The sequence below is a fragment of the Notamacropus eugenii genome, chromosome 4 (genome assembly GCF_028372415.1).
Source record: "Notamacropus eugenii isolate mMacEug1 chromosome 4, mMacEug1.pri_v2, whole genome shotgun sequence".
NCBI classification, from domain to species: domain Eukaryota; kingdom Metazoa; phylum Chordata; class Mammalia; order Diprotodontia; family Macropodidae; genus Notamacropus; species Notamacropus eugenii.
In genome coordinates this window covers 359414838-359427901 of record NC_092875.1, presented here as the reverse complement: position 1 = coordinate 359427901, position 13064 = coordinate 359414838, and the positions used below count along the sequence as shown (strand labels likewise).

Below are 13064 nucleotides of genomic sequence, written 5' to 3'. Positions count from 1 at the left end.
AATAAAACATAGCTCTCCCCCCTCCCCCCCCAAAAAACCCCAAAGAAGAATAAAGTAAAAAAAAGTATCCTTTGACCTGCGTTCAGATTCCATCAGTTCATTCTCAGAAGATGGATAGCATTTTTCATCATAAGTCCTTTGGAATCATCTTAGATCATTGTGTTGCTGAGAATAGCTACGTCATTCACAGTTGAATATTGCTATTACTGTGTACAGAGTTCTCCCATCTCTGCTCATTTCATTTTGCATCAGTTCACAGAAGTCTTTCCAGATTTTTCTGAGGGCGTCCTGTTCATCATTTCTTGTAGTACAATAGTATTTCATCACAATCAATTGTTGCGACTTGTTTAGCCATTTCCCAATTGCTTGGCATCCCTTCAATTTTCAATTCTTTGCCACCACAAAAAGAACTGCTATACATATTTTTGCACAGGTAGGTCCTTTTTCTTTATTTTTTTTAAAAGAGAAGTTCATCAGTATTGTATGTCAATTTCATGATGATATGCTTGCCTGAGTTCTGGGTAATAGATGATGCTTTCCTGTTTTTCTAGTCACCAATGGAGTGAAACAAGGTTGTGTGCTTACTCCCATGCTTTTTACCATGATCTTTTCGCCCATATTGTCAAATGCTTTCAATAAGGTAGAACATAGCATCAAAGTCAACTACTGCACTGATGGCAAATTCTTCAACTTGAAAAGGCTACAAGTCAAGACCAAATGGAGGGAGTGTTGGTGTGTGGTTTTTTCATTTGTAGACGATTATGCAACTCAATACAGAGATGTTTCAAACTATGGATTATTTCTTTGCTGCTTGTGCTAATTTTGGCCTAACAATTAACACCAAGAAAATAAGGTGCCACGACACCCATAAATGGAACCCTTGATTACAGCAAATGGAAAAATTTTGAATGGTATGGACAAGTTCACTTACCTTAGCAGTGTACTTTCTATGGATGTACACATTTTAAAAAAAAAATTTAAATTTAAATTAAAAAAATTATTTATTTTTAGTTTTCAACATTTATTTGTAAGATTTTGAATTCTAAATTTTCTCCCCTTCCTTCTCCTTCCACCTCCCCAAGATGGCATGCAATCTGATGTAAGCTATGCATGTACTCCTATTAAACATTTCCACATTAGTTATGCTATAAAGAAGTATTAGAATCAAAGGGAAAAACCATGAGAAAGAAAAAACAACCAAAAAAAGAGAGAAAATACTGTGCTCTGATCTGCATTCATACTCCAGAGTTCTTTTTCTGGATGTGAATAGTATTTTCCATCATGAATTTTCTGGAATTGTCTTAGATTACTGTATTGCTGAGAAGACCTAAGTCTATTAAAGGTGATCATCTCACAGTGTTGTTACTGATTACAGTGTTCTCCTGGTTTTGCTCACTTCACTCAACAACAGTTCATGTAAGTCTTTCCAAGTTTTTCTGAAATCCACCTGCTCATCATTTCTTATGGAACAATTGTATTCCATTATATTCACATACCTCAACTTGTTCAGTCATTCCTCAACTGATGGGCATCCCCTCAATTTCCAACTCTTTGCCACCACAAAAAGAACTACTTTAAATATTTTTGAACATGTGTGTCCTTTTTAGGGATGTACACATTGATAATGAGGTTAAAGCACAAATTGCCAGAGCTAGCTCAGTGTTTGGCAGGCACTGAAGGAAAGTGTGAGAGAGAAGAGGTATTAGATTGCCTACCAAACTGAAGGTTTATAGAGCCATTGTGCTGACTTCATTGTTGTATGCTTGTGAAACCTGGACAGTCTACCAGCACCATGCCAGAAAACTGAATTGCTTTCATTTTAATTGTCTTAGGAAGATTCTGAAGATCACCTGCCAGGATAAGATATCAGACACTGAGGTCTTACTGTGAACTAAGTTGCCAAATTCTATGGCAGAGAACAACTATGATGGGTTGGCCATGTTGTTTGAGTGCCAAACATACACTTATCTACAAGACTATTTTATGGAGAACTCACACATGGCAAGCCCTCACATGGTGGTCAGAAGAAGCAATATAAGGACACTTTCAAGGTTTCTCTTAAGAATTTTGGAATTGATTGCTTGACATGGGAGACATTAGAACAGGACCACCCCATGGTGTGCCCTCATCAGATAAGGTGCTGTGCTGTATGAGCAAAACAGAACTGAAGTAGTTCAAAAGAAATTCGAGATGTGCAGATTAATGTCAGTCCCAGCCACAGTCAGATGCATTGTAATTTGATTGTAATATGGTGATGTCATTTTGGTCCTCTTTGAGAATGAAGGACAACCACCACCACCACACCTAGCTGCTCTAATAATGAGAAAATTCTTAGGAGTTACAAATATCATCTTTCCATGTAGGAATGCAAACAATTTAGCCTTATTGAATTCCTTATTCTCTCTTTCTTGTTTACCTTTTCATGCTTTTCTTGAATCTTGTATTTGAAAGTCAAATTTTCTATTCAGCTCTAAAGGAATGATTGAAAGTCTTTTGTTTTATTGAATGTCCATTTTCCCCCTGAAGGTTTATACTCAGTTTGCTGGGTAGATGATTCTTGGTTGTAATTCTAGCTCCTTTTCCCTTCAGGATATCATATTCCAAGTCCTTTACTTCTTTAACATGGAAATCTTGTGTTTTCCTGACTATGGCTCCGTGATATTTGAATTGTTTCTTTCTGGCTACTTGCACAATTTTCTCTGACTTAGGAACTCTGAAATCTAGCTTCTTCTATGATCAAGTTATTTTTTTTGTTTTTTGTTTACTTTTTAAGCCTATTTCTTGACTTTTAACTTTTTGTTAAAGTTCGGCTCTGCTCTGGGGTGAAGGGAGAACTCTCCTAAGCTTCAGGTTTTTTTGTACAGCTGTTCTCAGAACTGGCTCTGGGGGTCTAAATTTTCAGTTCTTCTGAGGTGATATGATCTAAGAAGAAGGGTGTGTGCTACTCTCTTGGCTGGTGCTCTAGTCTGTGAGTGATTAGAAGCACTCTTTTCTACCCTGAAATTGTGAACAAGGTCCCTACTCCTATGTGGCCACAAGCTCTGGAGTGCTAGTGCTCTTTCTTGCCATCATGTGGGCTGACTCAAGACTGTGACCTGGATCCAAGTATAGGCAATGCAACAGTCCTACACCCAGTGCCAGCAAAGGGACTCCTGTAAATTCCTTTTACACTCCTGTAAACACCAAATAGTCTAGCTGCCTCCTTTTCTCCTACTTACTGTCTCCTTGAGTCAACTCAGCTGCCAGTCACTGCAGTGGAGGGAGGCAAGGGACAATTGTCTGATTTTATTATACCTTTAAGATAGCTCTAGGAATAAGGCAAGAGTTGTAACTAGAACAGTGTAATCAGATATTTATCCTAGGTTGCTGAAACTTATAGGGCACTGACAACAGTTGTCTGACTCCATTACCATCTCTGGGTTGAGAGCTCCAGAAGTCACTGGTTGGCCCCAAGGCCTGCTGCTAGTTTGCTCGGCCATGGCCTATGCTGGCACAGTCTGCCCTGGACTGTGCTCCACTCTCACCCTAGTGTGGTGTCACAGACCTTTCCTGCTGAATTTTTAAGTTGTCTTGGGCTGGAAAGTCACTTTACCCCATCCTTTTGTGGGCAGAATTTGTTTTGAGGAGTTATTTAAAGTTGTTTAAAGTTGAGGAATTTGAAAAAGCTCAGATGAATCTCTGCCTTTTCTCCATCGTCTTGACTCCTGGAAGACATTTTAATTAGAAAGACTGGTAAATTCTACTATCACTCTAACAGAGTTTTGCCAAATCTATTCATTTAAAAATTACTTTGAAAAGTGAAAACAAAACTGTTGATAGGAACCATCTGAAACCTAATAGGATAGCTTAGCTCCTGTGGAGACTGTCATAAGATTATCTACATGACAAGGTTTAAACACTTACTATCTTATATCTTGGGTTTTAAGGACATATGGTGAAATGTACCTTCTTGATCTCATCTATTTCCACATAGGAACAGAGCCACAAAGGTGCTGTCTATCACTTGGCACTCATGCACCTCTCTTTTCTGTGTTTCAACGTGAGCATCTTTTTTCTTCCTTAGGACTGTAATTTATATACACATTGTGTTGGAATAACACCATTCTTCCAGGAAGTTCAAAGTATTTCATCTCTGTGATGGGAATTCAATGTCAAGAGAGAGACTTTGTGGCAGATGGCCAATATGTACAAGTCTTACATCTTCCATTTTTACCGCTCAGAAGGGAAGGAAGGATTAAACTTCCAGTATCAACACAACAGAATTCTAATCCCTTGTTAAAGAAGAAGAAAGGAGCTGGGCTTGACCTGATAACACTGAGCAGGCTGGAACATAATCTCTTCTGTGTACATTCTGGCTCTTCCCTTATGTGATTAGAGATCACACAAAGATTGCATTTCACAAGCATTGGGTGCTACAGAACCATCCTTCATGAGACTAAACCAAGACATAAGAATGGTTGGAATGCTGGGCAAATTTCTCTTTCTTCTTTCCAGAATTTGTATATATATGTATACAGAAGATGGTTCAAAAGTCTTAGTGCAATTCTTGTAGCTCAAATATGCACATTTGGGACACCCTTTATATACATATCTACTTATCTATATAGAAATATATATTTGCAAAACTTGAGGGTGCATAGTGTAATATATGTTGGGTGTAGCTTATGACAGGAGCCCTGCAGGACACTCATGAACATTCACTAGTAGTAGTGACAGAAGACAGGGTTGACTTTATCCTCTTCTCACTTTTTGTTTTTGTTTTTGTACAGAGAAAAGAGGTTACAGTGAGCACCGATATTATCTGTGAAGGGGACAAAAGATTTAAAGGAATCATGTACCCTGTGAAGGGAATGTGCAAGAGTACTTTGCCTTAGGAAAGATGATGGGGTGAGGTTATGTTATGATCACATGATATGTAGTTATGCATACATATGCATACTGGATACTTTTTAGCACCAAATAACCTACCTACCTCCTTTTCTCCTACTTACTATCTCCTTGAGTCAACCCAGCTGCCAGTCACTGCAGTGTAGGGAGGCGAGGGACAATTGTCTGATTTTATTATACCTTTGAGATAGCTCTAGGAATAAGGCAAGAGTTGTAACTAGGATAGTGCAATCAGAGATTTATCTTAGGTTGATGAAATTTATAGGGCACTGACAACACTTGCAATCTTTTCTAATATAAAAACAACTGAACTTAGCTTCTAATTAGTAAGAAAAATTAGTTCAAATAGGAAGTCATATTTCAGTCTAACTTCTTGTAGCTTGCCTCTGCTTGTGTTCTCTATTCTCAAAGGTGTTTTTCCGGCAGTGCCCTTGTGCGGTACTGGGTGTATGTGGGGTGGTCATTACACCAAGTAAGTAGCTCTGGACACTTGCAGTGCTGGTGACAGCTCTGTGTAAGGTGATACTCTCTAAGCAGTTGTGGATAATACTCTAGCCTTAGAACAACATTTATGCTTGTGTGAGAAACAAGGATTTTGTTCTCCGCTGATAAGGGAGAAAAAGCTTTAAGTTGTATTGAGATGATTTCTCAGATTGACTTTTGAGTTAAGAGTGAGAAAACACTATCATTATGTGGAAAAGAAAAACATTTGTCCTCTCTAATGGAAGAACAGTCCAGGAAGGACACCAAAAAGAAAAAAAATTGTATTCTAGCCTTATTCACCCATAGTTTGACAAGACATAATAGACCTGAGATGAAGTTGCTAGGGAGGTAAAGTTCTGGGGGTAGGGGAGGAAGGGGAGAAGGAGTGGGGGAGAATTAAGGGACAGGAAATCATAACTTGAAGAAGGTGAGGCTGGATTGTCCATTTTTCTTCTTCCTTCAGATGTCGGAGTTACAACAAATAAACAAATATCTTCATCACTACCCTTCACACACTCTACTGATTCTGTTTTGATTTGGTTTGCTAGGTGTGAGAATGGATGTTAACCTACCTATGCCCTCTTACTGAGGTGCCCTGCCCCCTGTGTCTAGCAGTGTGTATTCTAACTCAGCTGGCCAGGGATTGAAATGCAGTCTGTGACTGTGGAATTGATCAAGCTCTGGTCTCAAAGGGGCCCAAGCTTACTATATTGGCCCCATTTAAATTATGCTCTAAGCATATGATCTAATGAGCCACAGAGAGAGAAAACCAAGAAGCCAGAGGCATTTTTCTAAAATTTTCATTTTTATCTAAATCATGAGTGAGAAACTGGGAACATGATAGGCAACCTACAGATTGGGAGTTTGAAAAAACCTAGTTGGATCAAGGGAATACCTGGTGACAGATTATGTAAATACCGCTTGCAAGATGCTCTCACTGTTCCAGTAACCTGCTGCTTGAGCACTTTCAGTATGCAATTCTATGCATTATTTTCAGTAGACAAAGCTCTTCGAGAACAGTTGTTTCATTTTTGTTATTCTAAACTTGACAAACAGCAACAAATATGAACATTTCTGTGTGTAAAGAAGAACGTAAAAGAGGTTTGCTTGTAAAAACATGAATATTATTTGTAGCTTGTTTCATGTGTATTTGTGTGTGTGTGTGTGTGTGTGTGTGTGACATAGTTCTTTCAGTTTTCCTCTTGCTTGTCTGGCAGCAACTTGGTCATCTTTGCTGGAACATCCATATCCTACCCTTCTAATTGTGGGTTTTCCCTTAGGCTCTTTCTTGGGCTCTCTTATTTCTCTGTCTATAACCTCTCTCTCAGGAACTGCATCAGTTCTCCTGAGTCCGATTTTTATCCGTCTGAAGATTGATAGATTAAGCTGTACTCTCTAAGTCTTATTTCCAGGTCACAGCACCAAATGCCTGCTGGATACTTCCAATTAGATGCCCCTTAGGCATCTCAAGCTCATCATGCCCAAAACATAATTGATTATCATTCTTTCTAAACTCACCCTTCTTCCTAACATTCCAGTTTCTGCTGAGAGACTACTATCCTGCCAGTCACCCAGGTTGACAAACTCAAAGTTAGTTCTATGACTCTTCATTCTTTTGTCAATTCTTATTGATTTGATTTCCATAACATCTCTCAAACACACCCTTTTCTTTGCCCACATGGCCACAACTTTAGATCAGGTTCTTGTCACTTTTTTTCAAAAATTTTTCAAATTTTATTTTGTTCTGAACTTAAGAAATAAAACACTCATTTTGTCACTTCCTTTTTTACATTATCGTAACAGTCTTCTATTTGGTGTCTCTATCTTAATTTCCATATTTTCCAATATTTCCTCTGCAGAGCTGCCAAATTGACATTTCTAAAACACAGGTCTGACCATGTCACTCTTTTGCTCAAGTAAGCTGCAGTGACTTCTTATTGATACTGGGATGAGCTACAAACTCCTCTAGCATTTAAAAACCCTTCACACTCTGGGTCCAGTCTCTTTTTCTGAACTTATTGTATGCTGAGCCCTTTCATTCACTCTCTATTTCAGCTGAACTAGCTTATCTCCTACTCATGTAGTAGATACATTTCCTCTCCTGTTTTCACAGTATTTGATGGGTTGTCCTTCGTGTCTCAAATTCACTCCTTTCTCCTTTTTGCCTTGTAAAATTCCTAACTTCCTTAAAAACTCAGCTCCCAGTATCATATTCTAAAAGAAGTCATTTCTGATCCTTCCACATTTTAGTGCCCTCCCCCGTCAGCTTTTTGTATTCTTTCTTTATGTTTTGTCTTGTTTATTTTTGTACGTGTTATTTTCCCTAATGGAATGTAAGATCCTTGAAGACAGGGACTCTTGCTTTTGTCTTCATATCCACATCATCTAGCACAATACTGGGTACATAGTTGCTACTTAATAAAGGCTTGTTGAATTAAAATAATACCTGGCATTTATCTGGGGCTTTAAAAACATTATCTCATTTTCATGCTTACTGAAACCTGGGAAGTAGGTAGGATTTTAGCGGAGGACACTGTGCCTCCATGTCACTGTTCTCCCTGTATGGTCAATTTGTCTTCTACTGTACTGTAGCTATCACCTCCATCTATTCTCAGTAGGCATCCGTGGTTGTTACTTCTCTTCATGATCCTTCATAATGTTACAATTCTTAGTGGATGGCTGATCTTAACTGCAGATTCCCATATTTTGGCCTTTCATTGTTTTTCAAGTTCTTCTTGCATTCTCCTCAGCCTCCCAGGCTATGACAATTGCTCCATTTTACACAGGAAAGGTTTTCTTAAAAAATGTCCTATACTGTATCCCCAAGAGATCAAAAAAATGGGAAAGGGTCCCACATGTACAAAAATATTTATAGCAGCACACTTGTAGTGGCCAAAAACTGGAAATCAAGGGGATGCCCATCAATTGGGGAATGGCTGAATAAATTATGGTATATGAATGTAATGGAATACTATCGTGCCATAAGAAATGATGAACAAGAAGACTTCAGAGAGTTCTGGAAAGACTTATATGATCTGATGCTAAGTGAAAGGAGCAGAACCAGGAGAACTTTGTGCACAGCAACGACCACAGTGTGCAAGAGTTTTTTCTAGTAGACTTGGATCTTCATAGCAATCATAAGACATTAAAAAAAAAATTCTCAATGGTCTTCTAAGGCAAAATACCTTCCACATTCAGAGAAAGAACTATGGAATTCAATCGCAGAATGTAGTAGATCATTGTGTGTGTGTGTGTGTGTGTGTGTATTACGTTTTGGTTTGTTATATGATTTCTCCCATCTATTTTTAGTTCTTCTACACAGCATGACTATAATGAAAATGTATTCAATAGGTACGTATGTGTAGATCCTATATAGAATTGTATACCATCTTGGGGAGGGAGGGGGGTGGTGGGGGGTAAGTAGGGGAAAAAAATCTAAGTTTTATGGTAGTGATTGTAGAGCATTAAAAATAAATAAAATGAATATATTATAAAAAAATGTCCTATATAGGAAAATCGCTCTGGAACCTCTGTCTCATTTCAGTTCAAAATCAATCTCCAGACCAGAATGCCTCTATTTTCTGGAGCCTTTTTTGTATACTGGTCCTCACTTCCACAGATCTCACACACAAAATAAGGGGCTAGAAAAACTACATCCCTGAGGGAATTTTGGGAAGATGGTGGAGTAGGTCAGGAAATTCCAAGCTCTCAAGATTTTCTCTCAAGAAAGAGATAAAATAGCACCCTAGAGCAAACAAAGTGCAAATAAAAAGTAAGAATAGGGACATAACAGGGGTCTTCCTGGGACAATTTGAGAAGATCTAGAGGAAAATCCCAGGACAAAGTTTGGTTGCAGTGAAGAGTAAACACCTCCAGGCTAGGGTCTGCTTTAAAAACAAGAAGAAAGCCCTGGGGTTAGGTGGTTTGACTGGCTGCCTCCTCCCAGCCACAGGAACTCGCTCCCGCCACTTCCCACCCCCTTATTCCCCGCCTTCACTCTCCGTCCTCCCTCCCCCACTGAAAAGGAACGCCACCCCCAGTTTTGCTTCGAAGGGCAGCAGGGTGAGAAGGAACCAGGACATGCCCTGTGAGTGCAGAAGCAGTGGGACAGAAAGTCTCTGGATGTGGGCACTTACAGGAGGTTGGAGGTTTGACTTTGGTTCCAGGCTTGAGAGGAGAACTGAAGATCTGGGGCAAGAGGTGCCATTTCCCATAGCACAGGGCTAGAAGTGATTAAAAAAATTAAGCTATTACCAGAAAAAAATGCACAGGCAGAGAAAGAATCCAACCATAGAAAGCTGTTATGGGAATAGAGAAGACCAGGGTTCATCTTCAGAGGAGGATATTAAAGTAAAGAAACCCCCAAAGAGTAATGTCAAATGGTCATCTGCCCCCCAAAAATTCTTGGAAGATCTTAAAAAAGACTTTAAAAATCAAATGACAGAGAAGGAGGAAAAATAAACAATAAAAAAAGAATAATCTCCCAAACCTAAGATTATGAAAGAAAATTAGATTAGAAATTAGAAAAGGAGATCTAGAATCTTAAGGAACAAATGACACCTTGAAAATTAAAACTGGGCAAGGCAAAGTCACTGAAATTATAAGAGACCAAGAAATAAAATGAAAAAATAGAAGAGAAAAGTGAAACACCTTATAAGAAAAACAACAGATCTGGAGAATAGATCAAGAAGAGAAAACAAAAATAATCAGACTAACTGAAAGCCATGATCAAAAAAAGAATCTTGATACAATAATACAAGAAATAATTAAAAGAAAATTGTCTTGAAGCATTAGAACAAGAGGGAGGGGGAGTAGAAATAAAACAAAAAATCCATCCATCACCACTTAAAAGAGATTCTATAAGGAAAACTCATAGGAATATTATAGTCAAATTCTGAAACCCCCAACTCAAGGATAAAATACTAAAAGCAACAAGAATAAAACAATTTAAATATGATGGTACCACAATAAGAATGACACAAAACCTAGCAGCAGAGACATTGAAGGACCACAGATCTTGGAACACTATATGTCTAAGAGCAAAAGAACTGGGGTTCTGGCCAAAAATATCATACCCCAAACCATATCCCGTTGTATCTTGTACGTGGGTCTCTATTTCCAATTCTGTGAAACTTAATTGTGGTTTGTTACAGTATATGTACTCTCCTCCCTACCCTACTGGATCTAAGGACTCTCCTCTCTTCATGATTGTCTTTCAGTTTTCCACATTTCACCCCAGGGTAACTGAGCAGAAGTATTCAAATGAACTAAATTGCTTCTGGAAACTTCTGGAGGATGGAGGAAGATGTTAGGAGAAGGAAACATGAACTTCCCTTCACCTTCGTTGCCATTCCTACTGAGAAAAAAAATGTAGTCTCTGCTGTGCTTATTATACAATTAAAGAAATATAGCACATAATGGTAATATTAAAGGTCCCATTTACTTAGATATTTAATTAGAACTGAGAGATATACTTTGGTCTTTGGTCTTAGGTCTTAACTGAATCTGCATTACAAATTTATAGTTGTACACTTCATGTTTCTCTCTCTCTGTCTTCCCTTTTTCTTTCCTTTTTCTCCTTTGTCTATATCTTCCTTCCTCCATCTCCTTTCTTGTACTGTCTCTCATTGCATTTCTGAATCCACTGGTTTACAGAAATCCCAGATGAGGAAACTCCCTCTACCAATGCACATGTTCACCTCCTTTACAACTGTGCAACTATTAGAGAGCTGCCTGGGGACACTGAGGGTGCCCAGGTTCACATTGTCACTGTGTGTCAGAGATGGGAATTGAATCCAAGTCTTCCTGATTCTACACAAATAAAAATACAAGTGAAAACTCAAAAGATAAATGATCAAGATAGTTGGAAATAGTCTGATAATTGGCAACCAAAAATTTCACCACTGTTATTTTTTGTATCAATTGGTATTCTTAGGCCTCTTAAATGGATTACATGAAATCTCTAAATCAAAGTTGATGCTAAATGTGGGCAATTTTTACTAGATTTAATAAAATACTTTGACTGTGACTGATAGATGGAAAGATAAAACTGTATATGTATGTATATGTGAATATAGTCATTTAAAATCTGTTCTTTTCCTTCTTGGCACTATAGCTCAGTGCCAAACAGCATATGGGATAGTGACAATTGGGCTCTGTGCCACCTTTGGCGTATCTGCATGAATTTCCAATCTTGCCCTATCCTGCTATCCAAATGAGTCATTCAAGCCTGAAAGCATGAAATTTAAGACTGGAAACCATAATTATTTAATTATTAAAAAAATTAGTGAAGCACAGAATCATAGAATGTTAGAGATGGTAGGACTTTAGACATATTTTAGTCCAAGCTCTCTCATTTTACAGATGAAGAAACAGGCCTAGAGTTTACACAACTAGCAAGGGACAGAGTAAAGTTTCTATGCCACCAATATGACCCTCAGCAAATAGAATTAGAAGGGAAAGATTAGAAAAAAAATACTATCTCAGGAAAAAACGTAAATGCTATAATGAATTAAGACAATCAAGTAGTGCTTTGGACTTTGCCCAAATACTCCAAGTCTGAAAGTTTGAAAGATACAGATCCTGGATTCAGTTTGTAGTTCTGTGGTATTTACCTGTCTTTATTCAAACCATAGAATTGTATCTCCTCTTGATCAAGAAATTGACAGGCAATACTACTCAGTTTTAACAAATGGCCTCATAGTAGAATCAGGAGTCCGTAGTCACCCCTTGAGCTTTTTGGCATAGAAACGAAGAAGAATTTGGAACTGTTAGCAAATTCCTTAGCAAACTGAATTTGGATGCTGTTTGTAGGGAGTGAGAGGCATCACATGATAACAGGCTGAGGGTATTCTCCTGGGAAGGAGAGCTCAGGGTGAGCCACAGAAGAGCCTAGATGTGACCTATCACATTACATCACAAAAGGGACATTTAAAAGTGCAACATTACATCATCACAAAGTTTTCTTCCTGTCTGACCTCCAGTGGGTTTTGTATAATTCTCAGATAAGGCTACTTTCTGAAAGTGTTGTTTTCTGAGTCTTGTATAATCCGAAGAATTATAAACAGCCCCCCAGAGATATTAAAAGAGATTAGCAATGCTTAAAAAAAGTTTTATTGGTGCCTTTTATTTTAATTTCACAGCCATTTCTGGAAACGTCTGATTTCTTCCTGCTTTGGCATTTGAATCTTCCCTTGCAAGGAAGAAAACCAGGTAAGACAGCACGGTGACCAAGTCTGACAATGTATGTAAACAGCATCCTGTTCCAAAGTCCCTTGCCTTCCTCCTAAGAAGAGGAAGGTAGGCTTTGTTATTTATTTTCTGGGACCAAGATTGGTTGTTATAATTATTTCAAGTTTATATTTCTTTTTTTATTTTTTTTTATTTTTTAATGTTTAACAATCACTGCCATACAATTGAGATTTTATCCCCCCCACACCTACCCCCCACTACCCCCCTCCCTCCCCACAACTGCATACAGTTCTGTATAGGTTCTACATATACTTTCCTATTGAGTACATTTTCACTATAGTCATGCTATGTAGTAAGACTAAAATAAATGAAAGAAATCATATAACAAATCAAAACATGATACACAAACACATACACATACACAAACATGATCTGCTACATTTTGTGAATGACTTCCATATTTCTCTCTCTGAGTGTGGAAGGCATTTTGCCTTGAGAACCAC

General features: G+C 38.2%; 1 long non-coding RNA gene across 2 annotated transcripts; it reads right to left on the bottom strand.

The window, feature by feature from the left end:
* Window positions 1–3326: 3326 nt before the first annotated feature.
* Window positions 3327–12211, bottom strand: LOC140498518 (uncharacterized). Of its 2 annotated transcripts, none has more exons than XR_011965126.1 (3): window positions 11985–12211; window positions 9507–9593; window positions 3327–3704 (listed from the first exon to the last, which is right to left on the bottom strand). It is a non-coding gene; the product is annotated as an uncharacterized lncRNA (long non-coding RNA). The 2 variants fall into 2 exon arrangements; XR_011965127.1 differs by lacking the exon at window positions 3327–3704 and adding an exon at window positions 6198–6444.
* Between the last annotated feature and the right edge of the window lie 853 nt (window positions 12212–13064).